The sequence below is a fragment of the Scyliorhinus torazame genome, chromosome 31 (genome assembly GCF_047496885.1).
Source record: "Scyliorhinus torazame isolate Kashiwa2021f chromosome 31, sScyTor2.1, whole genome shotgun sequence".
NCBI lineage: Eukaryota > Metazoa > Chordata > Chondrichthyes > Carcharhiniformes > Scyliorhinidae > Scyliorhinus > Scyliorhinus torazame.
The window spans coordinates 26,766,367-26,792,117 of record NC_092737.1 but is presented as its reverse complement, the minus strand read 5'-3'; the positions used below and the strand labels follow the sequence as shown (position 1 = coordinate 26,792,117).

General features: G+C 48.8%; 16 non-coding genes across 16 annotated transcripts; 14 read left to right on the top strand and 2 right to left on the bottom strand.

Annotated features, from left to right (window-relative positions):
* Positions 1-13,883: 13,883 nt before the first annotated feature.
* On the bottom strand, positions 13,884-13,955 carry trnaq-uug (transfer RNA glutamine (anticodon UUG)). Its single transcript has one exon. It is a non-coding gene; the product is annotated as a tRNA-Gln (tRNA).
* A 341-nt stretch (positions 13,956-14,296) lies between these two features.
* Positions 14,297-14,368, bottom strand: trnaq-cug (transfer RNA glutamine (anticodon CUG)). The gene has a single exon. It is a non-coding gene; the product is annotated as a tRNA-Gln (tRNA).
* A 1,717-nt stretch (positions 14,369-16,085) lies between these two features.
* On the top strand, positions 16,086-16,157 carry trnaq-cug (transfer RNA glutamine (anticodon CUG)). Its single transcript has one exon. It is a non-coding gene; the product is annotated as a tRNA-Gln (tRNA).
* A 284-nt stretch (positions 16,158-16,441) lies between these two features.
* Positions 16,442-16,513, top strand: trnaq-uug (transfer RNA glutamine (anticodon UUG)). The gene has a single exon. It is a non-coding gene; the product is annotated as a tRNA-Gln (tRNA).
* Positions 16,514-17,491: 978 nt separating this feature from the next.
* trnaq-cug (transfer RNA glutamine (anticodon CUG)) lies at positions 17,492-17,563 on the top strand. The gene has a single exon. It is a non-coding gene; the product is annotated as a tRNA-Gln (tRNA).
* Positions 17,564-17,847: 284 nt separating this feature from the next.
* On the top strand, positions 17,848-17,919 carry trnaq-uug (transfer RNA glutamine (anticodon UUG)). Its single transcript has one exon. It is a non-coding gene; the product is annotated as a tRNA-Gln (tRNA).
* A 978-nt stretch (positions 17,920-18,897) lies between these two features.
* trnaq-cug (transfer RNA glutamine (anticodon CUG)) lies at positions 18,898-18,969 on the top strand. Its single transcript has one exon. It is a non-coding gene; the product is annotated as a tRNA-Gln (tRNA).
* Positions 18,970-19,253: 284 nt separating this feature from the next.
* Positions 19,254-19,325, top strand: trnaq-uug (transfer RNA glutamine (anticodon UUG)). The gene has a single exon. It is a non-coding gene; the product is annotated as a tRNA-Gln (tRNA).
* Positions 19,326-20,303: 978 nt separating this feature from the next.
* trnaq-cug (transfer RNA glutamine (anticodon CUG)) lies at positions 20,304-20,375 on the top strand. Its single transcript has one exon. It is a non-coding gene; the product is annotated as a tRNA-Gln (tRNA).
* Positions 20,376-20,659: 284 nt separating this feature from the next.
* Positions 20,660-20,731, top strand: trnaq-uug (transfer RNA glutamine (anticodon UUG)). Its single transcript has one exon. It is a non-coding gene; the product is annotated as a tRNA-Gln (tRNA).
* A 974-nt stretch (positions 20,732-21,705) lies between these two features.
* Positions 21,706-21,777, top strand: trnaq-cug (transfer RNA glutamine (anticodon CUG)). The gene has a single exon. It is a non-coding gene; the product is annotated as a tRNA-Gln (tRNA).
* A 264-nt stretch (positions 21,778-22,041) lies between these two features.
* Positions 22,042-22,113, top strand: trnaq-uug (transfer RNA glutamine (anticodon UUG)). The gene has a single exon. It is a non-coding gene; the product is annotated as a tRNA-Gln (tRNA).
* Positions 22,114-23,091: 978 nt separating this feature from the next.
* Positions 23,092-23,163, top strand: trnaq-cug (transfer RNA glutamine (anticodon CUG)). The gene has a single exon. It is a non-coding gene; the product is annotated as a tRNA-Gln (tRNA).
* Positions 23,164-23,447: 284 nt separating this feature from the next.
* On the top strand, positions 23,448-23,519 carry trnaq-uug (transfer RNA glutamine (anticodon UUG)). The gene has a single exon. It is a non-coding gene; the product is annotated as a tRNA-Gln (tRNA).
* A 974-nt stretch (positions 23,520-24,493) lies between these two features.
* On the top strand, positions 24,494-24,565 carry trnaq-cug (transfer RNA glutamine (anticodon CUG)). Its single transcript has one exon. It is a non-coding gene; the product is annotated as a tRNA-Gln (tRNA).
* Positions 24,566-24,829: 264 nt separating this feature from the next.
* Positions 24,830-24,901, top strand: trnaq-uug (transfer RNA glutamine (anticodon UUG)). Its single transcript has one exon. It is a non-coding gene; the product is annotated as a tRNA-Gln (tRNA).
* Positions 24,902-25,751: the final 850 nt, after the last annotated feature.

Below are 25,751 nucleotides of genomic sequence, written 5' to 3'. Positions count from 1 at the left end.
AGACGGGGTCCTTATGAAATCAGACAGGATCGTTATTCCGCACAGCGTGCGCCAGATGATTCTTCATCAACTACACGAAGGCCACTTGGGCGTCGAAAAATGCAGACGAAGGGCCCGGGAGGCGGTATATTGGCCGGGTATTAATGAAGACATAGCCAACATGGTGCTCAACTGCACAACCTGTCAGAGGTTTCAGCCGGCGCAACCTCCGGAAACATTTCTACCACACGAGATGGTGACGTCCCCCTGGGCGAAGGTGGGTGTTGACCTATTTCACGCGCTCGGCAGAGATTACATCGTTATTATAGACTACTTCTCAAACTACCCGGAAGTCATGCCTCTCCATGATCTGACGTCGTCCGCAGTCATTGGGGCCTGCAAGGAAACATTTGCTCGCTATGGCATTCCAAGGACTGTCATGTCAGACAATGGACCCTGTTTCGCCAGCCGTGAATGGTCGTCCTTTGCCGCAGCATATGGTTTCACTCATGTGACATCCAGCCCTCTGCATCCACAATCGAACGGGAAGGCTGAAAAGGGTGTCCACATCGCCAAGCGGCTCCTGTGCAAGGCGGCTGCTGCCGGATCGGACTTTAACCTTGACTTGTGTTGGGAATTTGTACTAAGTATTGTATCAGCTAGGTAATTTGTACTAGATATTGTATAAGCTAGATATAGCATGCAGAAACATAGGTTTTAGTGAAATAATAAAGCAGAGTTAGGTGAGTAGTGAAATAGATGTGTGACCTATGTAACCTGATGTAATTTCGAGTAACCCTGTGTGAATTAACATAATCAAACATAGAATAGACGACCTAATGTAATCAAGTATAGTTGATATGATTAAAACAGAAGACCCAGAAAAGTAGCTTAGCAATTACTAATTAACAAAAGCACATAATAAGTCACTTGGGAACACAGTGAATATTGCTTAGTGGCTCAGTTTAGTAGTTAACCATAATAAACAAGAAAGAATAAAGTAAGCAGATGTTTCCTACACATTCGGCCTAAGTCAGCTAAACCACGATTATTGCACAAGCAGAGAAGTGTAGATAAGGGCAAGAGTTATAACCACCATGGTTTAAGAGACAAAGAGAGGAAAAAGGAAGCAACCAATCCTGAATAAGACAGATAAAAGTCAACTAAAGACAATGGTGGCCAAAGCAAGGTCCGGCTGTAAAGTAAGATAAGAAAGATAAGAACCTTGAGATACGAAGCTGAAATGTACATAAAAAGCCTGTAAGCCTGAGGGCTCATCGGATTGTTCCGGACATCCCGATTTTATTCTCTTGTGCTAGGTGAATAAAGTCCACTGCTTGGAAGATCGCTGTTCAGACTCTCTGTTTTAATCGGTATACACGAATTGTCGTCCTGGGGAACCACGACAGAATTGGCGCTGCGAGCAGGGTTGGAGAGAGATCGCCCAGAGAAGCATCTGGAAGGAGTGGCGGAGACGGAGGTCCGACCGGGGCTGGACATCCCAAAGCCGGCATTCTGACAGCAAGGTGAGCAAATTTGTATTGCATGTAAATCCTTGTTGTCGGAAAAGGGATCTCGAGGCCCGGCGCACCCGGCTCTTTGCTGGTCCTGGATCTCCCCAACCCAAAAGATATCCTGCAAAGGTGAAATTAAATTGTGTAAAATATTTTGAGAGACTGAGCCTGATCTGAAGAGTGGAGCTTTGCATGCAAAAGCGCGCTGAGAATACTGTATTGTCTGTGAATGGGTAAAAAGTGAGACGGGAAAAAGACCGAACGCTAAAGTAATGCAATTAGGTTAAGTCAAGCGGTTTGGAGCGGGTTTTTCAGGTCACGACTTGCCCAGAAGAGAGTAAGTGTGGGAAAATCTGCCAGTCCAAACCTACCCAGGACCTCGGGTAAGGGACGTCAACCGAGAGGGAGAGAGATCAGTGAGAGATCGCTCTCTGACCTAATACGGTGGTTAAAGCACAGAAGTGGAATACAGGTAGGGTAATAACTAACAACTTGGAAAATTACACTGACAAAACCACCTAGTGGCGAGATTGATACACCAGGTTGAGAAGAAAAGTCAGGGGATTAAAAATTAACAAAAACGGAAGCAACCCTGGATTGGGAAAAGATTACACATATAACTAATTTAGAGGAGATAAAAAATGAGTGGCCGTATGTAAACTGGGAAGGAATAGCCGACAGGAATTGGATAGACGAGATAGAATTGGAATCTCTAGAGAAATTAATAAAGGAATCTGACCGATACAGGGTTTCTGTACACATAGATGAGCAAGTGAGATCCTACTACCCTATAGCCCGGGAGAGGAAGATAGTGCCGGGACAGGGGACTACGGGGAAGTGGATATCGGAACCCCGGTTAGAGTTACAGATATTGACAAAGGAAACCCAAGAGAAAGGTAAACAGGGGACTGAACACGGGAAAATAATACAGCAAGTAATAATCACTGTGATACCTAACTCTGACAGATTGAGTGATAAAAATTGTGACAGTAGCCCAAAAAGACGAATGATGGAACACAAAGTTAAAACACCAGTGGAGATATTAGGGGATAAGTTCCCAGCCCTTAGGGGAGATATAGAACACGTTTCTAAAAAATGGGCCAAAAGAACAAGTAAGACCAATACACAGTGGCCGGAGGAAGGCACATGGGACGTAGAGAGGTGTGAGGACCAGAAGGGAATGATAAAGAACTATAAAATTAAGGATAGGTCGAGCAAAAGAAGGGAGAAGCGAGAAAAGGAGTTAGAGATACTGGCGCTATTTGAACGAGAGGGGAAAGAGAAAAGAAGGGCATGGAGGGGAGACAGGAGGCAGATGCCAGTGCAACGTCAGGAAAAAGCAGAATTGGAAGATCCAAACGAAGCCCCGCCCCCATACTTAGGGGAACAGAGCTCCAAGGGACTGTACCCAGTTATATCAGGTACAATGAATTTTGAGGGAGAATATAACATAGAACCAATGACGAAGGAGGAATGGGCACAAAGGGAGACAGAAAAGAGACAAGGTATGGAAGAAGCGGCTAGGAAAGCAGAAGAGGATTTGGATGGGCTGAGTCAAAGAAGAAAGGAATTGGAGGAAGAAGTAAATGTGGTAGAACTTTTGGAATGGGCAAAGGAGACAATGAAAGTGGATAAGGAACGAGAAAGGAAATTGAAGAATGTTAGAAAAGGATGTGAGTGGAGAACAGAGGAAGATCTCTCCGAGTGTGGGAGTGAGACGTCACAGAGAAAAATAGAAGGAAAGAGAGTAGGATGGAACAGAGAGGAAAAAGAAAGAGAGGAGATATGTTGGGAAGTACCCGAAGGGGCAAATAGACGAAGATTGGAGAAGCCATGGACGTGGAAGCACCCAGAGAGGTACCCGGAGAGAAATAAAATAAAGGGAAAGATGGAAGAAGAGACAGAAGCAAGTAGTGAAGACGAAGGGGGACAATCAGTGTTAGGGGGAACGAAGAAAATCAATGCGGAAAAAACACAAACCTGTGAAGTTTCCAGCTGAGGATAGGAGAGAAAAAAGTGTGCTCCCGGTGATTCTGAAGGGTGGCAGACTGCAGTATATCCCTTGGTCAGGACAGGATCTGCCTAGTTTAATTAATGAATTACCCAATATTTTGGATGGAGCTGGAAGGTGGATTGGACAGTTGGAGGCAGGAATGATGGGGAAAAGGATGGCACTGGGCGACGTCAAAGCTCTCTTGACAAAGGTGCTAGGAATGGACCAAATGGCGGAAGTAATGAGACGTGCAGGCATCCCGATGGCAGCTTATGACCCAGAGGTAGATGGGACACTCATGGACCCGTATCGCCAAGACATATGGCAGGCACTGCGGGATACATACCCCAACCGAATGGATGTAAAAACCCTAAGGGGGGAGCCATTGGGTGAGGAGGAGAATGCGGCTGTGTATGTGGAAAAACAATTAAGAAGATGGAGGAGGGACACGGAAAGGGACATTCTAACAGACCCACTGACCAACGCCATGTTCCGGGCTACAATACTGGAGGGTTTGCCAGTCCCAGCTAAAACAAGACTGGAGGAGGTAGTGGGCTTGGACTCAAAAAGTTACCGAGAGTTTGTTGATTATGTTGCCCATGCAGTAGAAAGACATCGCAAAGATGAAAAGAATGCAGACAAACAGCTGAAGGAGATACAACGTAAACTCCTTCAGGCACAGTTGGAGGAGATCAAAAACAAGGATAAGATAAAGGCAAAAGACGATCTCGTACCCAGAAAAATAGCACTGGTGATGGTGGAACAAAAGTCAGAGGAAAAACCTGCACCAATAATATTAGGGGGGAGCGGAGATGGAGGCCAACCCATCGTAACCTATAACATTTCTGCCTTCCCACTGTCCATGGACCCAGAAGCCTATGGCCTAAATTATCAAAACCCATACGCCCTGCAAAGTCAGACTGACTGGAATAGAAATGGGAAAGGACAGGGAGGTGGTAGGCCACCCTATCAGAATCAGAGAGGACAGGGACAGGTTAATCATCAGACTCCGAGACAGGGACCATTGCCTGGCCCTCCAGGTGTGTGTTGGGGGTGCGGGGAGGCAGGGCACATAAAAAGGAATTGCCCGCGGAATTCCCACAGGCAGGGAGAAAATCAGCAGCAGACAAGCCAGCAAATGATCCAAGTGTCACCAAACAGCATCCCGATGTTTCAAGGGCCGGCAAACCATCAGAATTCCCCATAGGGAGGCCCAGAGAACCCCAAAATGGTAGGACAGTACGTACAAATAACAGAAACCGCAGAACAGGAACCTATAGTTAACGTTAGAGTAGGAGGGATCGAGGTCCCCATGATGATAGACACCGGCGCCACATGTACGTGCATACAAACGAAATATGCGGATCACTTACCATTGTCAAACCAGTTTATAAAAACTGTGGGGTTCTCGGGGAAAGTAACATTAGCTCGAATGACGACGCCGGTGCCTGTTACCATTGGAAACAAGACTACCCATGTACCTGTTTTAATATATGATAAAACTCCTTTAAATCTATTAGGAAGGGATGCAATCCTAGGTCTAGGACTAAAATTAGAATGCACAGAACAAGGAATTGATTTGATGGGAATGTATCCACTGGAGATACCAGGAGAGGAAAGGGTTAATGTATATTGGTCGGGAGATATAGAGGAACAAGTTAGAGAAGAAATATGGGAAGTTTGGGGAAAACTTATAGACGCCAGGATACCACAAGCCAAATGGCCAAGAACTGAATTACACAGTACCATGATATTTGATGAAAAGCAGGAACCTGAGATACAGGAGAAATGGGAAAGGGAGGCGGGACAAGAACAGGAAATAAAGTCAGGAAGTATTTTAATTGGACTAGAGGGAGCAGCCCTCACAATCGTTAGGAATGAATGGGTTGACAAATGGTTCTCTGTACCTGGAGCGGAGCCACATGTCACATTGAAAGTGAATCCGGGATATAGATCAAAAGACCTAGGACCAATGGTGTTGAGAGCACAAAACTTAGAGTTTGTTCAGACAGACACTGTAGATATTTGGATGTCCAGCGATGGACAAATGATGAAAATAATTTTGGATGTTAAGATGCTTGGGAAACCAAAGCAAATAACAATAGGAGTGCAAATTGAGAAACAGGAACTGGAATGGAGAGAGAGTTTAGAGCAGGATTTGAACTCCCTCCCGCAGGAGTTGTGGTCCAGACAGGACACGGATGTGGGGAGGGTCAAAACCGCTAATCCAGTTGAAGTCAGATTAAAGACAGGACGCCAAGGGCCTTATAGGCCCCAATACCCAATCAAGATAGAAGCAATTGAGGGAATTAGAGGAACGATTAAGGGATTGATAGAAGCAGGGGTATTAAAAGAGACCCGAAGCAGGTGTAACACACCACTGCTACCGGTAAAGAAGGCGGACGGAGAAAAATGGAGATTGGTGCATGACCTCAGAGCAATTAATGAGGTAGTGGAAGATATGCCAGTAGAGGTTCCAAACCCTTACACCTTGTTGACAAATATACCACCTGAAAGTAAATGGTTTACTGTGATAGACCTATGTTCGGCATTTTTTAGTGTGCCGTTAGCTCAAGAAAGTCAGTATCTCTTTGCATTTACGTTCGAAGGGAAACAATACACATACAACAGGATGCCCCAAGGATTTAAACACTCCCCACATGTATTCAATCAGGTGTTGAGAGCAGATTTAAAAGGAGTGCAGTTGGAAGGAACATTGATACAATATGTGGATGATTTATTATTATGCACAGAGACACAAGAACAATGCAGGAAGGATAGTTTAAAACTGTTGGAAAGACTAGCAGAGGGGGGCCATAAAGTATCCAGGAAAAAGCTGCAGATGTGCCAGAAAAGAGTAGAGTACTTGGGAAGAGAAATATCAGCAGGACAGAAAGGGATAGCTTCTCAGCAGATCGAAGCTGTACTAAAAATTCCGAAACCAAAGACGGTGGGACAAATGATGACATTTTTGGGAATGACAGGATTCAGTTCAGAATGGGTGGAAAACTATGCGGAAAAGACGCAGGCACTACGAAAGGTAATGAAGGAGGCAGGGTGCGAAGAATTGAGAACCAAACTGAAATGGGATAAAGATGCTTCAGACGCATTTGAGAATATAAAGACAGAAATGGCACAGGCTCCAGCATTGGCTTTACCGACATATGACAAACCCTTTGACTTATTTGTAAGTAACAGGGAAGCCGGATTTGCTACAGCAGTGTTAACACAAGAAAATTGCAAGGGTAGACGAAGGCAGGCTGTAGCTTATTACAGTACCAGGTTAGACGACGTGGCAATGGGATATCCTCCGTGCTACCAAGGCCTGGCAGCAGCTTGGTGGGCGTACGAAAAGGCAGCTACAGTCACAATGGGATATCCAATAAACATACATGTGTACCATAAGGTTGCTGAATTGATTGAGAAAGGGAAATTTGTTCTGACACCGGCTAGAATTCATCATTTTCAAATGCTGACCACATTCCCGGACATTACGATAGTGAAGTGTAATAGGGCTAACCCAGCTGACTATATGCCACTACCACATGAGGGAGAGGAGCATGAGTGTGTACGAGAGACAAGAGCGTTTATGAAACTGAGGAAAGACTTAAAGGCAGATAGCTTAAGTACAGAAGGGAAGAGGACGTTGTACGTTGATGGTTCGTGTTGTAGGGATCATAGGGGAAATCATGCTGGCTATGCAGTAGTTGAACAGAAAGGGAAATCGTTTGAGGTAATAGAGGCAAAAGAATGTGAACAGCCATGCTCAGCCCAGTTAGCGGAGCTTGAAGCACTGACCAGAGCATGTGAGTTAGCAAACGGAGAAACGGTGGAAATTTATACTGATTCGGCCTATGCCCACGGGGTCTGCCACCTGTTTGGGGCAATATGGAAGCAAAGGGGATTTATGAAAAGTGGAGGAGGACCGATACACCACGAAGGTCAAATCAGGGCTTTAATAAGGGCCATGATGGGTCCGAAAGAATTAGCCATAATTAAGTGTCAGGCGCACAAAAAGGGGACGGATAACATCACACAGGGAAACACCAAAGCAGACCTGGCGGCTAAAGAGGCGTCGGGATACATTGAGGCTACAATAGCCCCAGTAGAGATAGCAAGGCCACACCCAGGGCCAGGTGTGGGGAATATCGAACCTCAAATCACATTAGACGATGTGGCACAATTACAGGAGGAAGCCCCTGTAGCTGAAAAGACAATGTGGAAAGATAGAGGAGCAATACAGGGACAACATGACCAAGTATGGAGAAATGGGGAGGGATTGGTCATAGCACCCACAACATTACTAACCGTACTAATCAGCGAAGCACATGGAGTGGACCACTGTGCCAGAGGAGAGGTGGCTAGAAAGATCAAAAAAGAAGGGTTCTGGTCACCATACCTGCAAAACTCAATTGATTACATACTAAGTCAGTGTGAGGTGTGTGCTCAGAATAATATCAGGAAGGGCATTACTGCCCCAATAGGGCAGATACCCATTCCCGAAGGTCCATTTCAACATCTGTGCATGGACTATGTAGATATGGGAAAGGTGGTGAGGGGGAAAAGATACATGTTAGTGATTATTGATCGATTCAGCAGATGGATAGAAGCAACACCATCCAAGGATCAAGGATCTGGAACGGTGATTAACTTCCTGTCAAAAGAACTTATCCCGAGATTTGGCATACCCATGCAATTGAGTTCAGATAATGGGTCTGCTTTTATCGGAAGGGCACTGAGAGAGACGCTCTCAGCGCTCCGAATAAAGCAGAGGTTTGGATGTGTTTATCATCCTCAATCCCAAGGAATGGTGGAGAGGGCGAACGGGACCCTTAAGGCTAAAATAAGCAAAATTTGCAGCGAGACAGGAAAAAACTGGATGGATGCTCTGCCATTGGCTTTAATGCAATACAGGAGTCAGGAAAACAGTATCACACATTTAAGCCCACATGAAATGATGACAGGAAGAGTAATGCCGGTACCAAAGATCAGGGGAGCAGGGGGCCCCGCGCTGGAATGTTTAGATCAGGACTCAAGGGAGTATGTACGACAATTAACTATTATACATAGAATTATATTTGAACAGGAAAAGGCCAAGGAGGAGGAGAGCCCTGCAACAGAACACCAGATCAGACCTGGAGATCAAGTATACATCAGGAAGTTCCGGAGACGTTGGAACGAACCGAGACGGGAAGGACCGTTTGAAGTCACTAAAGTGTCTCCCACGGCGTTGCAAGTCGAAGGCAGCACACTGTGGTATCACTTGAACCATTGTACCAGAACGGTAACAGGGGTAGGGGAGAGAGGGGAGATTGAAGACGGTGCCGGTGCGGATAGAAGTAGCAGCGAGGAGGAGATAGAGCAACACGAGGAGACTCGTGTGGAGGAGGAGCAGAGTCAAAGTAGAACAGAAAGAGTAGAAGATGATGAAAGCAGTTCTGTGCATGAGCTGGCTGATGATACAAATGCCCAGCCTGTGCCTGTTAGTCAAGGTGCCGAGGAAGGTGAGAACAGGGAGGGGCCCTCATTCCCTACCTGGGACTTGGAAACTATTTCCTTTGAGGACTTCCTTGACCCATGACAACGGAAAGTGGGGTGCAGAGACTATCAGGGTGCAGATTCAGGGAGGTGGGGGGTTAAAACAAGCCAGGCGTAAACGGTCAGCAAGCACAGATACTGTATGGGAGAAAGCACAGACAAACATCTGGTGGAAATGGGCTGCGTATACTGGTAAGCAAAATAATAATGGGAAAGATTGTGTGATATGTGCGGCAGAAAAACCACGCACCCAGGTAGCTGATATACCGTGGGGATCAGGGGACTGTTGGACCATGATACTCAAATGGAAAAAGGAAATGTGTCGTACATATAGCACAATCCCACGGATATATACACACAAGAATCGAACTTACAAGTATAACACAATAAACTGTTCAGGAAACGCATGTGATAACCTTTGTAAGGGGAAAATGCCGAGGTGTCAATTCGAATGTATCCTACGTGCTGGGGCAAAGCATCTCTCCTCCCATGTGGCCCGCGAGTGTCCTATATGGCCAAAACCGGCAATGGATGCGGCCCCAGAGGAATGGCAGGTAAAACCCAACTTACGAGTCCAAGATTGCTATTGGAGGGAAGACAACACGGGAAGTAATTTGGGGAACTACACAGGACAGTGTGAACGGATTTGGGACATATCCGACATCCGTGGCCTGCTCAACCCTGCTAATGCCAACATAACAGGGGGAATGCCACCCCCTCCCTATGTATTGGAATATCAATCAAATCAACTGGCCGATCTCTGGTGGCTTTGTGGCCCGGAAAAAGGGCTGCTGGCTCGGTTGCCACCGGATTGGCATGGACTGTGTGCCCGAGTGATGCTGGCCCAGAGCACTGTGATACTACCGGTGGAAGACGGCATTAAATCACATAGAGCTAAGAGAGCATATACCCTTGACCCTAACGTAAAACTGGATGCAATTGGGCAGCCCCGAGGCATCCCGAATGAGTTCAAAGCTAGGAATGAAATAGCCGCAGGGTTTGAATCCATTTTTTTTTGGATCTCACCCAACAAGAATACTGAGTGGATCAATTACATTTATTATAATCAGCAGAGGTTTATTAATTATTCAAATGATGCCTTGGCGGCTTTAGGAGAGCAGTTGGATGCAACCAGCAAAATGGCGTGGCAAAATCGTCAGGCACTAGATTGGCTCCTAGCAGAAAAAGGAGGTGTGTGTGTTATGTTTGGGGATCAATGTTGCACATTTATCCCTAATAACACTAGTCCAGAGGGGTCATTTACACAAGCCATGAATAAGTTAAAGAATCTTGCGACAGAAATGAAAGAAAATGCTGGGTTCGGACAGGGGGTATGGAGTTGGTTGGATAGAATGTTCGGAAAATGGGGGGCATGGTTTGCCAAGGCCGGAGCTATAGCAGTCACAACAATAGTCATTTTGGGATTAATATTTTGTTGCTTCCTACCCGTCCTGAGATCCTTCCTTTCCAGGGTGGCAGCACGGCAGATGGTGACTCGGGTGATCAGCGACTCGCGTTCGGGACGAACAACTGAGGAGTGGGGAGCCTTTGAGCCGCCCCCGCTGAGTCCGTTTACCATGACCTTGGTTGAAGTTGAAACTTGTCACTCTGTACACTAGCTGCGGTTGTGGAAGATCGTCTGGTGACAACGATACGCACCTTGCTGCAAGCCGCGGGTGACCAACAGAACTTAGTCTGTACACAGGAGTCAGTCTTTTTCCCTTCCCTCGTCATGAGTGGGAAGGTTTTTGGCTGATGACTGTCAGGAGCAGGCAACCTGGGGGAGCACCCCGAGAATCAGATTCTGGATAAACACATTATGATAAAATTATAGAGGGGGCATTGATCCCTGACCAAAGTATTCGGCTCCTCCACATTGCCTGCACAGTGTGATTATCATAAATGCGAATGGGATCAAGCAAGGGGTTATTTGAGCTTGGTAATTGAGATGAGGCTAGGAGATAGCCTCAAAGGGGGGACATGTTGGGAATTTGTACTAAGTATTGTATCAGCTAGGTAATTTGTACTAGATATTGTATAAGCTAGATATAGCATGCAGAAACATAGGTTTTAGTGAAATAATAAAGCAGAGTTAGGTGAGTAGTGAAATAGATGTGTGACCTATGTAACCTGATGTAATTTCGAGTAACCCTGTGTGAATTAACATAATCAAACATAGAATAGACGACCTAATGTAATCAAGTATAGTTGATATGATTAAAACAGAAGACCCAGAAAAGTAGCTTAGCAATTACTAATTAACAAAAGCACATAATAAGTCACTTGGGAACACAGTGAATATTGCTTAGTGGCTCAGTTTAGTAGTTAACCATAATAAACAAGAAAGAATAAAGTAAGCAGATGTTTCCTACACATTCGGCCTAAGTCAGCTAAACCACGATTATTGCACAAGCAGAGAAGTGTAGATAAGGGCAAGAGTTATAACCACCATGGTTTAAGAGACAAAGAGAGGAAAAAGGAAGCAACCAATCCTGAATAAGACAGATAAAAGTCAACTAAAGACAATGGTGGCCAAAGCAAGGTCCGGCTGTAAAGTAAGATAAGAAAGATAAGAACCTTGAGATACGAAGCTGAAATGTACATAAAAAGCCTGTAAGCCTGAGGGCTCATCGGATTGTTCCGGACATCCCGATTTTATTCTCTTGTGCTAGGTGAATAAAGTCCACTGCTTGGAAGATCGCTGTTCAGACTCTCTGTTTTAATCGGTATACACGAATTGTCGTCCTGGGGAACCACGACAGTTGCTGGCCTATCGATCGGCCCCGCTATCCACGGGTCTCTCGCCAGCGCAGCTACTAATGGGTCGCTCCCTCAGGACGACGGTACCTTCCATCCTGGCACCAACAACAGACCATGAGACGGTTCTTCGGAACATGCAAATGCAGCGTGATCGCCAGAAAAGTCGGTACGACACACGAGCGACGGACCCGCCCCCCCTGTCCTCCGGAGACAAAGTACGCGTCCATCAACCGTATGGTGGCTGGTCAGCACCGGCCGAAGTCCTCCGACAAGTGGCTCCCCGCTCGTTCCTGGTTCGCATGCCGGATGGTTCAGTGCGTCGCCGCAATCGGCGCGCCCTTCGCCGACTTCCACGCTCACAGCCACACAGTACGCACACGCCAGATCCTCAACAGGCTTCCGAGGATGACTTTGTGGAGCTGCCGCACATCACGCCCTTTCCATCGCCACCCATGGCCATGCCTGCACAGCAGCCGGTGGTTCTTGATCCACCCTTGAGGCGGTCAACCCGAACTCGTCGCAAGCCCATTAGACTGGACTTATAATACCGTTCATATGTTTAACAAGTTGCACAATTTTACATGATAACCTGTTGTTGTTTATCGTTCCAGATGTCGTCTGACTGGACAACTGTTCAAGTTTTTTTTCTTCTTCTCTCGTTCGCATTTATGTTATGTTATGGTACAACTTGGTTCATGTGACGCACCCGACATCGCCCCATGTACATAGTTCCGTCATATGCACATGCTGCACACGACACACACACACTCTTAGATGCACTCACGACACGATCATATTTATTACCACGTAGGCACATATCTTTGTAAAAAGGGGGGATGTCATGATATTCAAACACACACATCATGATGGACACACCAACAGGCAAATCAGAGCACACAACACCACAACCAATCACAGACAAGAACACCAACCACATAAAAAGCACGAGCACGACACCTGGTGGTCAGTAGGTCTGGGGACAAAGAAACAGAGAAGAGCTGTTACAACATCACAAGCAGGGAACCCCCACGTGCAGAGTGCAAAGACAAAACTGTACATAGTAAGTTTGAATAAAATAGCGTTGTACCATATACAACCGTGTTGGCTCATCTGTGTGTCAGAACACCCAACACCACAATAGGCACTGCCTGCAAATTGTCACTCAAACAAGATTACCTCTTTCGTTAAATGTGCAAGAATAGCGTGTGCGACAACAGAATCTGATGATGTGCAAACATTGTTCTGCAAAGGTGTGACAGGAAACCTCCCTCAAAGATGACACCCAATCTTTTCACCCCCCAAGCCACAGCGGGGGTTATTGGGACAATTCATCACGTTTCACAGGGGTCAGTGTCCCGTTTTGCTGAGGGCAAAGAGTAGCGTCGCTGAATCATGTCAGGCTCAGCTGTGAGAGCCAGCGAGAATACTGCATGCAAAAGTTGCACAGTGGCTCCAGCGAATGGGAGCAATGGACAAGCAAGATAATTTTTGAGGTGCTGCCGTACTGCAAATTGCACAATGTGTGTGGCTGACTGACCCTCGAGAATGCGCGCACGTCTTTCCCATGAGCAGAACGGCAAGCACTTGAAAATTTAATTCCGACGTTCAGCCTTGGCTGGATTATTACCTCAAGCGTAACTCCACCTCTGTCACTCAGCCTCCGACTAGGTTTGGCAAATGAAAGCGGTGCAGACAAGCTGCCGCTCCCAGCACCGTTGAAGCCGTTTCCCCCGAATATTGCAATGCTCCCTCGGCATCAGTGTACAAACATTGCAAAAGGATTCACGCACGACGCTTTGCATAGAAGGAAAAGTTAATAGTGGTCGTGTTGAAGAAGACGATTGAAGTAATGTGTGCCTCACCTGCTGAGTTTTGGGCAGAGTGGCAAGTTCACAGGCACCCACAGCGCCGCGCAGAAAAGGCAGCAACCAAGCAGCAAATGTCCCGGCTGGTGTTACCGCATCAACCCGAGCGGACGATCGCTCAAGAAGACAGCAAGCTGGAAGGCAGAAAAGGCCTTTTGCCAGTAGCCCCGCCTGCATTGGGGTCTTTTCCTCAGCTGTCCCCGAATTGAACAAGAAGTGGGACAAGCAGAGTACTGACTCCACCGAGATTTAAACTCGGATCGCTGGATTCAAAGTCCAGAGTGCTCACCGTTACACCATGGAACCGACAGCGATCTGCCTCTGAGTCCGAAGCAGTCTTTTGTCCACACACAGGCACGCACACACACCAGCTTACTTGCACAAAGGTTCTCTGACTGCACACGAATAGTAGTTGCTGTTTGTCAGGAGAACTGGTGCCTCCTTTCAACACAGGAGTTGAAGAGCAGGGCCCACAGGATGGCAAAATGCTGCTTGTGCAGGCAGCCGGCTACAGAGGCTGAGCAATGTGAATTGCAGTGGCCGTTGAGGCGGCTGAGAAATGATCCAGTCAATTTGCTCCTGGTGGCAAATGTAAAAGAAGTGCTCTCTCTCTCGCACACACAAATCATTGGCTTTGGCAAGAGGAAAGGTTCCACCGAGATTTGAACTCGGATCACTGGATTCAGAGTCCAGAGTGCTCACCATTACACCATGGAACCCCAGCCATAAGCACGGTCTGCAAATTGTCACTCAAACAAGTTTACCTCTTTCGTTAAATGTGCAAGAACAACGTATGCGACAACAGAATCTGATGATGTGCAAACATTGTTCGGCAAAGATGTGACAGGTCAACTCCCTCAAAGATGACACCCAATCTTTTCACCCCCCAAGCCACAGCGGGGGATATTAGGACAAGTCATCATGTTTCACAGGGGTCAGTGTCCCGTTTTGCTGAGGGCTCAGAGCAGCGTCGCTGAATCGTGTCAGTCTCAGCTGTGAGAGCCAGCGCGAATACTGCTCGCAAAAGTTTCACAGTGGCTCCAGCGAATGGGAGCAATGGGCAAGCAAGATAGTTTGTGAGGTGCTGCCGTACTGCAACTTGCACAATGATTGTGGCTGACTGACCCTCGAGAATGCGCGCACGTCTTCCCCATGAGCAGAACGGCAAGCACTTGAAAATTTAATTCCGACGTTCAGCCTTGGCTGGATTATTACCTCAAGCGTAACTCCACCTCTGTCACTCAGCCTCCGACTAGGTTTGGCTGCTGTGCAAATGAAAGCGGTGCAGACAAGCTGCCGCTCCCAGCACCGTTGAAGCCGTTTCCCCCGAGTATTGCAATGCTGCCTCGGCATCAGTGTACAAACATTGCAAAGGGATTCACGCACGATGCTTGGCATGGAAGGAAAAGTTAAAAGTGGTCGTGTTGAAGAAGACGATTGAAGTGATGTGTGCCTCACCTGCTGAGTTTTGGGCAGAGTGGCAAGTTCACATGCACCCACAGCGCCGCGCAGAAAATGACAGCGACCACGCAGCAAATGTCCCGGCTGGTGTTACCGCATCAACCCGAGCGGACGATCGCTCAAGAAGACAGCAAGCTGGAAGGCAGAAAAGGCCTGTTGCCAGTAGCCCCGCCTGCATTGGGGTCTTTTACTCAGCTGTCCCCGAATTGAACAAGAAGTGGGACAAACAGAGTACTGGCTCCACCGAGATGTGAACTCGGATCGCTGGATTCAATGTCCAGAGTGCTCACCGTTACACCATGGAACCGTGCGTGAATCCCTTTGCAATGTTTGTACACTGATGCCGAGGCAGCATTGCAATATTCGGGGGAAACAGCATCAACGCTGCTGGGAGCGGCAGCTTGTCTGCACCGCTTTCATTTGCACAGCAGCCAAACCTAGTTGGAGGCTGAGTGACAGAGGTGGAGTTACGCTTGAGGTAATAATCCAGCCAAGGCTGAACGTCGGAGATTAAATTTTCAAGTGCTTGCCCTTCTGCTCATGGGAAAGATGTGCGCGCATTCTCGAGGGTCAGTCAGCCACACACATTGTGCAATTTGCAGTACGGCAGCATCTCACAAATTATCTTGCTTGCCCATTGCTCCCATTCGCTGGAGCCACGGTGAAACTTTTGCGAGCAGTATTCTCGCTGGCTCTCACAGCTGAGCCTGACACGATTCAGCGACGCTGCTCTGAGCCCTCAGCAAAACGGGACACTGACCCCTGTGAAACGTGATGACTTGTCCCAATATCCCCCACTGTGGCTTGGGGGGTGAAAAGATTGGGTGTCATCTTTGAGGGAGGTTTCCTGTCACACCTTTGCAGAACAATGTTTGCACATCATCAGATTCTGTTGTCGCACACGTTGTTCTTGCACATTTAATGAAAGAGGTAAACTTGTTTGAGTGACAATTTGCAGCCAGGGGCTATGACTGGGGTTCCATGGTGTAATGGTGAGCACTCTGGACTCTGAATCCAGTGATCCGAGTTCAAATCTCGGTGGAACCTTTCCTCTTGCCAAAGCCAATGATTAGTGTGTGTGAGCGAGAGAGCACTTCTTTTACATTTGCCACCAGGAGCAAATTGATTGGATCATTTCTCAGCCGCCGCAACGGCCACTGCAATTCACATTGCTCAGCCTCTGTAGCCGGCTGCCTGCACAAGCAGCATTTTGCCATCCTGCGGGCAACTACTATTCGTGTGCAGTCAGAGAACCTTTGCGCAAGTAAGCTGGTGTGTGTGCGTGCCTGTGTGTGGACAAAAGACTGCTTCCTCAAAGGCAGAGTCCAGTAGGTTCCATGGTGTAACGGTGAGCACTCTGGACTTTGAATCCAGCGATCCGAGTTCAAATCTCGGTGGAGCCAGTACTCTGTTTGTCCCACTTCTTGTTCAATTCGGGGACAGCTGCTTAAATGACCCCAATGCAGGCTGGGCTACTGGCCGCAGGCCTTTTCTGCCTTCCAGCTTGCTGTCTTCTTGAGCGATCGTCCGCTCGGGTTGATGCGGTAACACCAGCCGGGACATTTGCTGCGTGGTCGCTGTCATTTCCTGCGCGGCGCAGTGGGTGCATGTGAACTTGCCACTCTGCCCAAAACTCAGCAGGTGAGGCACACATCACTTCAATCGTCTTCTTCAACACGACCACTTTTAACTTTTCCTTCTATGCCAAGCGTCGTGCGTGAATCCCTTTGCAATGTTTGTACACTGATGCCGAGGCAGCATTGCAATATTCGGGGGAAACAGCATCAACGCTGCTGGGAGCGGCAGCTTGTCTGCACCGCTTTCATTTGCACAGCAGCCAAACCTAGTCGGAGGCTGAGTGACAGAGGTGGAGTTACGCTTGAGGTAATAATCCAGCCAAGGCTGAACGTCGGAGATTAAATTTTCAAGTGCTTGCCATTCTGCTCATGGGAAAGATGTGCGCGCATTCTCGAGGGTCAGTCAGCCACACACATTGTGCAATTTGTAGTACGGCAGCACCTCACAAACTATCTTGCTTGCTCATTGCTCCCATTCGCTGCAGCCACTGTGAAACTTTTGCGAGCAGTATTCTCGCTGGCTCTCACAGCTGAGCCTGACACGATTCAGCGACGCTGCTCTGAGCCCACAGCAAAACGGGACACTGACCCCTGTGAAACGTGATGAATTGTCCCAATATCCCCCGCTGTGGCTTGGGGGGTGAAAAGATTGGGTGTCATCTTTGAGGGAGGTTTCCTGTCACACCTTTGCAGAACAATGTTTGCACATCATCAGATTCTGTTGTCGCACACGTTGTTCTTGCACATTTAATGAAAGAGGTAAACTTGTTTGAGTGACAATTTGCAGCCAGGGGCTATGACTGGGGTTCCATGGTGTAATGGTGAGCACTCTGGACTCTGAATCCAGTGATCCGAGTTCAAATCTCGGTGGAGCCTTTCCTCTTGCCAAAGCCAATGATTAGTGTGTGTGAGCGAGAGAGCACTTCTTTTACATTTGCCACCAGGAGCAAATTGATTGGATCATTTCTCAGCCGCCGCAACGGCCACTGCAATTCACATTGCTCAGCCTCTGTAGCCGGCTGCCTGCACAAGCAGCATTTTGCCATCCTGCGGGCAACTACTATTCGTGTGCAGTCAGAGAACCTTTGCGCAAGTAAGCTGGTGTGTGTGCGTGCCTGTGTGTGGACAAAAGACTGCTTCCTCAGAGGCAGAGTCCAGTCGGTTCCATGGTGTAACGGTGAGCACTCTGGACTTTGAATCCAGCGATCCGAGTTCAAATCACGGTGGAGCCAGTATTCTGTTTGTCCCACTTCTTGTTCAATTCGGGGACAGCTGAGTAAATGACCCCAATGCAGGCGGGGCTACTGGCCGCAGCCCTTTTCTGCCTTCCAGCTTGCTGTCTTCTTGAGCGATCGTCCGCTCGGGTTGATGCGGTAACACCAGCCGGGACATTTGCTGCGTGGTCGCTGTCATTTCCTGCGCGGCGCAGTGGGTGCATGTGAACTTGCCACTCTGCCCAAAACTCAGCAGGTGTTGCACACATCACTTCAATCGTCTTCTTCAACACGACAACTTTTAACTTTTCCTTCTATGCCAAGCGTCGTGCGTGAATCCCTTTGCAATGTTTGTACACTGATGCCGAGGCAGCATTGCAATATTCGGTGGAAACAGCATCAACGCTGCTGGGAGCGGCAGCTTGTCTGCACCGCTTTCATTTGCACAGCAGCCAAACCTAGTCGGAGGCTGAGTGACAGAGGTGGAGTTACGCTTGAGGTAATAATCCAGCCAAGGCTGAACGTCGGAGATTAAATTTTCAAGTGCTTGCCATTCTGCTCATGGGAAAGATGTGCGCGCATTCTCGAGGGTCAGTCAGCCACACACATTGTGCAATTTGCAGTACGGCAGCACCTCACAAACTATCTTGCTTGCCCATTGCTCCCATTCGCTGCAGCCACTGTGAAACTTTTGCGAGCAGTATTCTCGCTGGCTCTCACAGCTGAGCCTGACACGATTCAGCGACGCTGCTCTGAGCCCACAGCAAAACGGGACACTGACCCCTGTGAAACGTGATGACTTGTCCCAATATCCCCCGCTGTGGCTTGGGGGGTGAAAAGATTGGGTGTCATCTTTGAGGGAGGTTTCCTGTCACACCTTTGCAGAACAATGTTTGCACATCATCAGATTCTGTTGTCGCACACGTTGTTCTTGCACATTTAATGAAAGAGGTAAACTTGTTTGAGTGACAATTTGCAGCCAGGGGCTATGACTGGGGTTCCATGGTGTAATGGTGAGCACTCTGGACTCTGAATCCAGTGATCCGAGTTCAAATCTCGATGGAACCTTTCCTCTTGCCAAAGCCAATGATTAGTGTGTGTGAGCGAGAGAGCACTTCTTTTACATTTGCCACCAGGAGCAAATTGATTGGATCATTTCTCTGCCGCCGCAACGGCCACTGCAATTCACATTGCTCAGCCTCTGTAGCCAGCTGCCTGCACAAGCAGCATTTTGCCATCCTGCGGGCAACTACTATTCGTGTGCAGTCAGAGAACCTTTGCGCAAGTAAGCTGGTGTGTGTGCGTGCCTGTGTGTGGACAAAAGACTGCTTCCTCAGACGTAGAGTCCAGTCGGTTCCATGGTGTAACGGTGAGCACTCTGGACTTTGAATCCAGCGATCCGAGTTCAAATCTCGGTGGAGCCAGTACTCTATTTGTCCCACTTCTTGTTCAATTCGGGGACAGCTGAGTAAAAGACCCCAATGCAGGTGGGGCTCCTGGCCGCAGGCCTTTTCTGCCTTCCAGCTTGCTGTCTTCTTGAGTGATCGTCCGCTCGGGTTGATGCTTTAACACCAGCCGGGACATTTGCTGCGTGGTCGCTGTCATTTCCTGCGCGGCGCAGTGGGTGCATGTGAACTTGCCACTCTGCCCAAAACTCAGCAGGTGTTGCACACATCACTTCAATCGTCTTCTTCAACACGACCACTTTTAACTTTTCCTTCTATGCCAAGCGTCGTGCGTGAATCCCTTTGCAATGTTTGTACACTGATGCCGAGGCAGCATTGCGATATTCGGGGGAAACAGCTTCAACGCTGCTGGGAGCGGCAGCTTGTCTGCACCGCTTTCATTTGCACAGCAGCCAAACCTAGTCGGAGGCTGAGTGACAGAGGTGGAGTTACGCTTGAGGTAATAATCCAGCCAAGGCTGAACGTCGGAGATTAAATTTTCAAGTGCTTGCCATTCTGCTCATGGGGAAGATGTGCGCGCATTCTCGAGGGTCAGTCAGCCACACACATTGTGCAATTTGCAGTACGGCAGCACCTCACAAACTATCTTGCTTGCCCATTGCTCCCATTCGCTGGAGCCACTGTGAAACTTTTGCGAGCAGTATTCTCGCTGGCTCTCACAGCTGAGCCTGACATGATTCAGCGACGCTGCTCTGAGCCCTCAGCAAAACGGGACACTGACCCCTGTGAAACATGATGACTTGTCCCAATATCCTCCACTGTGGCTTGGGGGGTGAAAAGATTGGGTGTCATCTTTGAGGGAGGTGTCCTGTCACACCTTTGCAGAACAATGTTTGCACATCATCAGATTCTGTTGTCGCACACGTTGTTCTTGCACATTTAATGAAAGAGGTAAACTTGTTTGAGTGACAATTTGCAGCCAGGGGCTATGACTGGGGTTCCATGGTGTAATGGCGAGCACTCTGGACTCTGAATCCAGTGATCCGAGTTCAAATCTCGGTGGAACCTTTCCTCTTGCCAAAGCCAATGATTAGTGTGTGTGAGCGAGAGAGCACTTCTTTTACATTTGCCACCAGGAGCAAATTGATTGGATCATTTCTCAGCCGCCGCAACGGCCACTGCAATTCGCATTGCTCAGCCTCTGTAGCCGGCTGCCTGCACAAGCAGCATTTTGCCATCCTGCGGGCAGCTACTATTCGTGTGCAGTCAGAGAACCTTTGCGCAAGTAAGCTGGTGTGTGTGCGTGCCTGTGTATGGACAAAAGACTGCTTCCTCAGAGGCAGAGTCCAGTCGGTTCCATGGTGTAACGGTGAGCACTCTGGACTTTGAATCCAGCGATCCGAGTTCAAATCTCGGTGAAGCCAGTACGCTGTCCCACTTCTTGTTCAATTGGGGGACAGCTGAGTAAAAGACCCCAATGCAGGCGGGGCTACTGGCTGCAGGCGTTTTCTGCCTTCCAGCTTGCTGTCTTCTTGAGCGATCGTCCGCTCGAGTTGATGCGGTAACACCAGCCGGGACATTTGCTGCGTGGTCGCTGTCATTTCCTGCGCGGCGCAGTGGGTGCATGTGAACTTGCCACTCTGCCCAAAACTCAGCAGGTGTTGCACACATCACTTCAATCGTCTTCTTCAACACGACCACTTTTAACTTTTCCTTCTATGCCAAGCGTCGTGCGTGAATCCCTTTGCAATGTTTGTACACTGATGCCGAGGCAGCATTGCAATATTCGGGGGAAACAGCTTCAACGCTGCTGGGAGCGGCAGCTTGTCTGCACCGCTTTCATTTGCACAGCAGCCAAACCTAGTCGGAGGCTGAGTGACAGAGGTGGAGTTACGCTTGAGGTAATAATCCAGCCAAGGCTGAACGTCGGAGATTAAATTTTCAAGTGCTTGCCATTCTGCTCATGGGAAAGATGTGCGCGCATTCTCGAGGGTCAGTCAGCCACACACATTGTGCAATTTGCAGTACGGCAGCACCTCACAAACTATCTTGCTTGCCCATTGCTCCCATTCGCTGGAGCCACTGTGAAACTTTTGCGAGCAGTATTCTCGCTGGCTCTCACAGCTGAGCCTGACACGATTCAGCGACACTGCTCTGAGCCCTCAGCAAAACGGGACACTGACACCTGTGAAACGTGATGACTTGTCCCAATATCACCCGCTGTGGCTTGGGGGGTGAAAAGATTGGGTGTCATCTTTGAGGGAGGTTTCCTGTCACACCTTTGCAGAACAATGTTTGCACATCATCAGATTCTGTTGTCGCACACGTTGTTCTTGCACATTTAATGAAAGAGGTAAACTTGTTTGAGTGACAATTTGCAGGCAGTTCCTATGACTGGGGTTCCATGGTGTAATGGTGAGCACTCTGGACTCTGAATCCAGTGATCTGAGTTCAAATCTCGGTGGAACCTTTCCTCTTGCCAAAGCCAATGATTAGTGTGTGTGAGCGAGAGAGCACTTCTTTTACATTTGCCACCAGGAGCAAATTGATTGGATCATTTCTCAGCCGCCGCAACGGCCACTGCAATTCGCATTGCTCAGCCTCTGTAGCCGGCTGCCTGCACAAGCAGCATTTTGCCATCCTGCGGGCAACTACTATTCGTGTGCAGTAAGCTGGTGTGTGTTCGTGCCTGTGTGTGGACAAAAGACTGCTTCCTCAGAGGCAGAGTCCAGTCGGTTCCATGGTGTAACGGTGAGCACTCTGGACTTTGAATCCAGCGATCCGAGTTCAAATCTCGGTGGAGCCAGTACTCTGTTTGTCCCACTTCTTGTTCAATTCGGGGACAGCTGAGTAAAAGACCCCAATGCAGGCGGGGCTCCTGGCCGCAGGCCTTTTCTGCCTTCCAGCTTGCTGTCTTCTTGAGCGATCGTCCGCTCGGGTTGATGCGGTAACACCAGCCGGGACATTTGCTGCGTGGTCGCTGTCATTTCCTGCGCGGCGCAGTGGGTGCATGTGAACTTGCCACTCTGCCCAAAACTCAGCAGGTGTTGCACACATCACTTCAATCGTCTTCTTCAACACGACCACTTTTAACTTTTCCTTCTATGCCAAGCGTCGTGCGTGAATCCCTTTGCAATGTTTGTACACTGATGCCGAGGCAGCATTGCGATATTCGGGGGAAACAGCTTCAACGCTGCTGGGAGCGGCAGCTTGTCTGCACCGCTTTCATTTGCACAGCAGCCAAACCTAGTCGGAGGCTGAGTGACAGAGGTGGAGTTACGCTTGAGGTAATAATCCAGCCAAGGCTGAACGTCGGAGATTAAATTTTCAAGTGCTTGCCATTCTGCTCATGGGGAAGATGTGCGCGCATTCTCGAGGGTCAGTCAGCCACACACATTGTGCAATTTGCAGTACGGCAGCACCTCACAAACTATCTTGCTTGCCCATTGCTCCCATTCGCTGGAGCCACTGTGAAACTTTTGCGAGCAGTATTCTCGCTGGCTCTCACAGCTGAGCCTGACATGATTCAGCGACGCTGCTCTGAGCCCTCAGCAAAACGGGACACTGACCCCTGTGAAACATGATGACTTGTCCCAATATCCTCCACTGTGGCTTGGGGGGTGAAAAGATTGGGTGTCATCTTTGAGGGAGGTGTCCTGTCACACCTTTGCAGAACAATGTTTGCACATCATCAGATTCTGTTGTCGCACACGTTGTTCTTGCACATTTAATGAAAGAGGTAAACTTGTTTGAGTGACAATTTGCAGCCAGGGGCTATGACTGGGGTTCCATGGTGTAATGGCGAGCACTCTGGACTCTGAATCCAGTGATCCGAGTTCAAATCTCGGTGGAACCTTTCCTCTTGCCAAAGCCAATGATTAGTGTGTGTGAGCGAGAGAGCACTTCTTTTACATTTGCCACCAGGAGCAAATTGATTGGATCATTTCTCAGCCGCCGCAACGGCCACTGCAATTCGCATTGCTCAGCCTCTGTAGCCGGCTGCCTGCACAAGCAGCATTTTGCCATCCTGCGGGCAGCTACTATTCGTGTGCAGTCAGAGAACCTTTGCGCAAGTAAGCTGGTGTGTGTGCGTGCCTGTGTATGGACAAAAGACTGCTTCCTCAGAGGCAGAGTCCAGTCGGTTCCATGGTGTAACGGTGAGCACTCTGGACTTTGAATCCAGCGATCCGAGTTCAAATCTCGGTGAAGCCAGTACGCTGTCCCACTTCTTGTTCAATTGGGGGACAGCTGAGTAAAAGACCCCAATGCAGGCGGGGCTACTGGCTGCAGGCGTTTTCTGCCTTCCAGCTTGCTGTCTTCTTGAGCGATCGTCCGCTCGAGTTGATGCGGTAACACCAGCCGGGACATTTGCTGCGTGGTCGCTGTCATTTCCTGCGCGGCGCAGTGGGTGCATGTGAACTTGCCACTCTGCCCAAAACTCAGCAGGTGTTGCACACATCACTTCAATCGTCTTCTTCAACACGACCACTTTTAACTTTTCCTTCTATGCCAAGCGTCGTGCGTGAATCCCTTTGCAATGTTTGTACACTGATGCCGAGGCAGCATTGCAATATTCGGGGGAAACAGCTTCAACGCTGCTGGGAGCGGCAGCTTGTCTGCACCGCTTTCATTTGCACAGCAGCCAAACCTAGTCGGAGGCTGAGTGACAGAGGTGGAGTTACGCTTGAGGTAATAATCCAGCCAAGGCTGAACGTCGGAGATTAAATTTTCAAGTGCTTGCCATTCTGCTCATGGGAAAGATGTGCGCGCATTCTCGAGGGTCAGTCAGCCACACACATTGTGCAATTTGCAGTACGGCAGCACCTCACAAACTATCTTGCTTGCCCATTGCTCCCATTCGCTGGAGCCACTGTGAAACTTTTGCGAGCAGTATTCTCGCTGGCTCTCACAGCTGAGCCTGACACGATTCAGCGACACTGCTCTGAGCCCTCAGCAAAACGGGACACTGACACCTGTGAAACGTGATGACTTGTCCCAATATCACCCGCTGTGGCTTGGGGGGTGAAAAGATTGGGTGTCATCTTTGAGGGAGGTTTCCTGTCACACCTTTGCAGAACAATGTTTGCACATCATCAGATTCTGTTGTCGCACACGTTGTTCTTGCACATTTAATGAAAGAGGTAAACTTGTTTGAGTGACAATTTGCAGGCAGTTCCTATGACTGGGGTTCCATGGTGTAATGGTGAGCACTCTGGACTCTGAATCCAGTGATCTGAGTTCAAATCTCGGTGGAACCTTTCCTCTTGCCAAAGCCAATGATTAGTGTGTGTGAGCGAGAGAGCACTTCTTTTACATTTGCCACCAGGAGCAAATTGATTGGATCATTTCTCAGCCGCCGCAACGGCCACTGCAATTCGCATTGCTCAGCCTCTGTAGCCGGCTGCCTGCACAAGCAGCATTTTGCCATCCTGCGGGCAACTACTATTCGTGTGCAGTAAGCTGGTGTGTGTTCGTGCCTGTGTGTGGACAAAAGACTGCTTCCTCAGAGGCAGAGTCCAGTCGGTTCCATGGTGTAACGGTGAGCACTCTGGACTTTGAATCCAGCGATCCGAGTTCAAATCTCGGTGGAGCCAGTACTCTGTTTGTCCCACTTCTTGTTCAATTCGGGGACAGCTGAGTAAAAGACCCCAATGCAGGCGGGGCTCCTGGCCGCAGGCCTTTTCTGCCTTCCAGCTTGCTGTCTTCTTGAGCGATCGTCCGCTCGGGTTGATGCGGTAACACCAGCCGGGACATTTGCTGCGTGGTCGCTGTCATTTCCTGCGCGGCGCAGTGGGTGCATGTGAACTTGCCACTCTGCCCAAAACTCAGCAGGTGATGCACACATCACTTCAATCGTCTTCTTCAACACGACCACTTTTAACTTTTCCTTCTATGCCAAGCGTCGTGCGTGAATCCCTTTGCAATGTTTGTACACTGATGCCGAGGCAGCATTGCAATATTCGGGGGAAACAGCTTCAACGCTGCTGGGAGCGGCAGCTTGTCTGCACCGCTTTCATTTGCACAGCAGCCAAACCTAGTCGGAGGCTGAGTGACAGAGGTGGAGTTACGCTTGAGGTAATAATCCAGCCAAGGCTGAACGTCGGAGATTAAATTTTCAAGTGCTTGCCATTCTGCTCATGGGAAAGATGTGCGCGCATTCTCGAGGGTCAGTCAGCCACACACATTGTGCAATTTGCAGTACGGCAGCACCTCACAAACTATCTTGCTTGCCCATTGCTCCCATTCGCTGGAGCCACTGTGAAACTTTTGCGAGCAGTATTCTCGCTGGCTCTCACAGCTGAGCCTGACACGATTCAGCGACGCTGCTCTGAGCCCTCAGCAAAACGGGACACTGACCCCTGTGAAACATGATGACTTGTCCCAATATCCTCCACTGTGGCTTGGGGGGTGAAAAGATTGGGTGTCATCTTTGAGGGAGGTGTC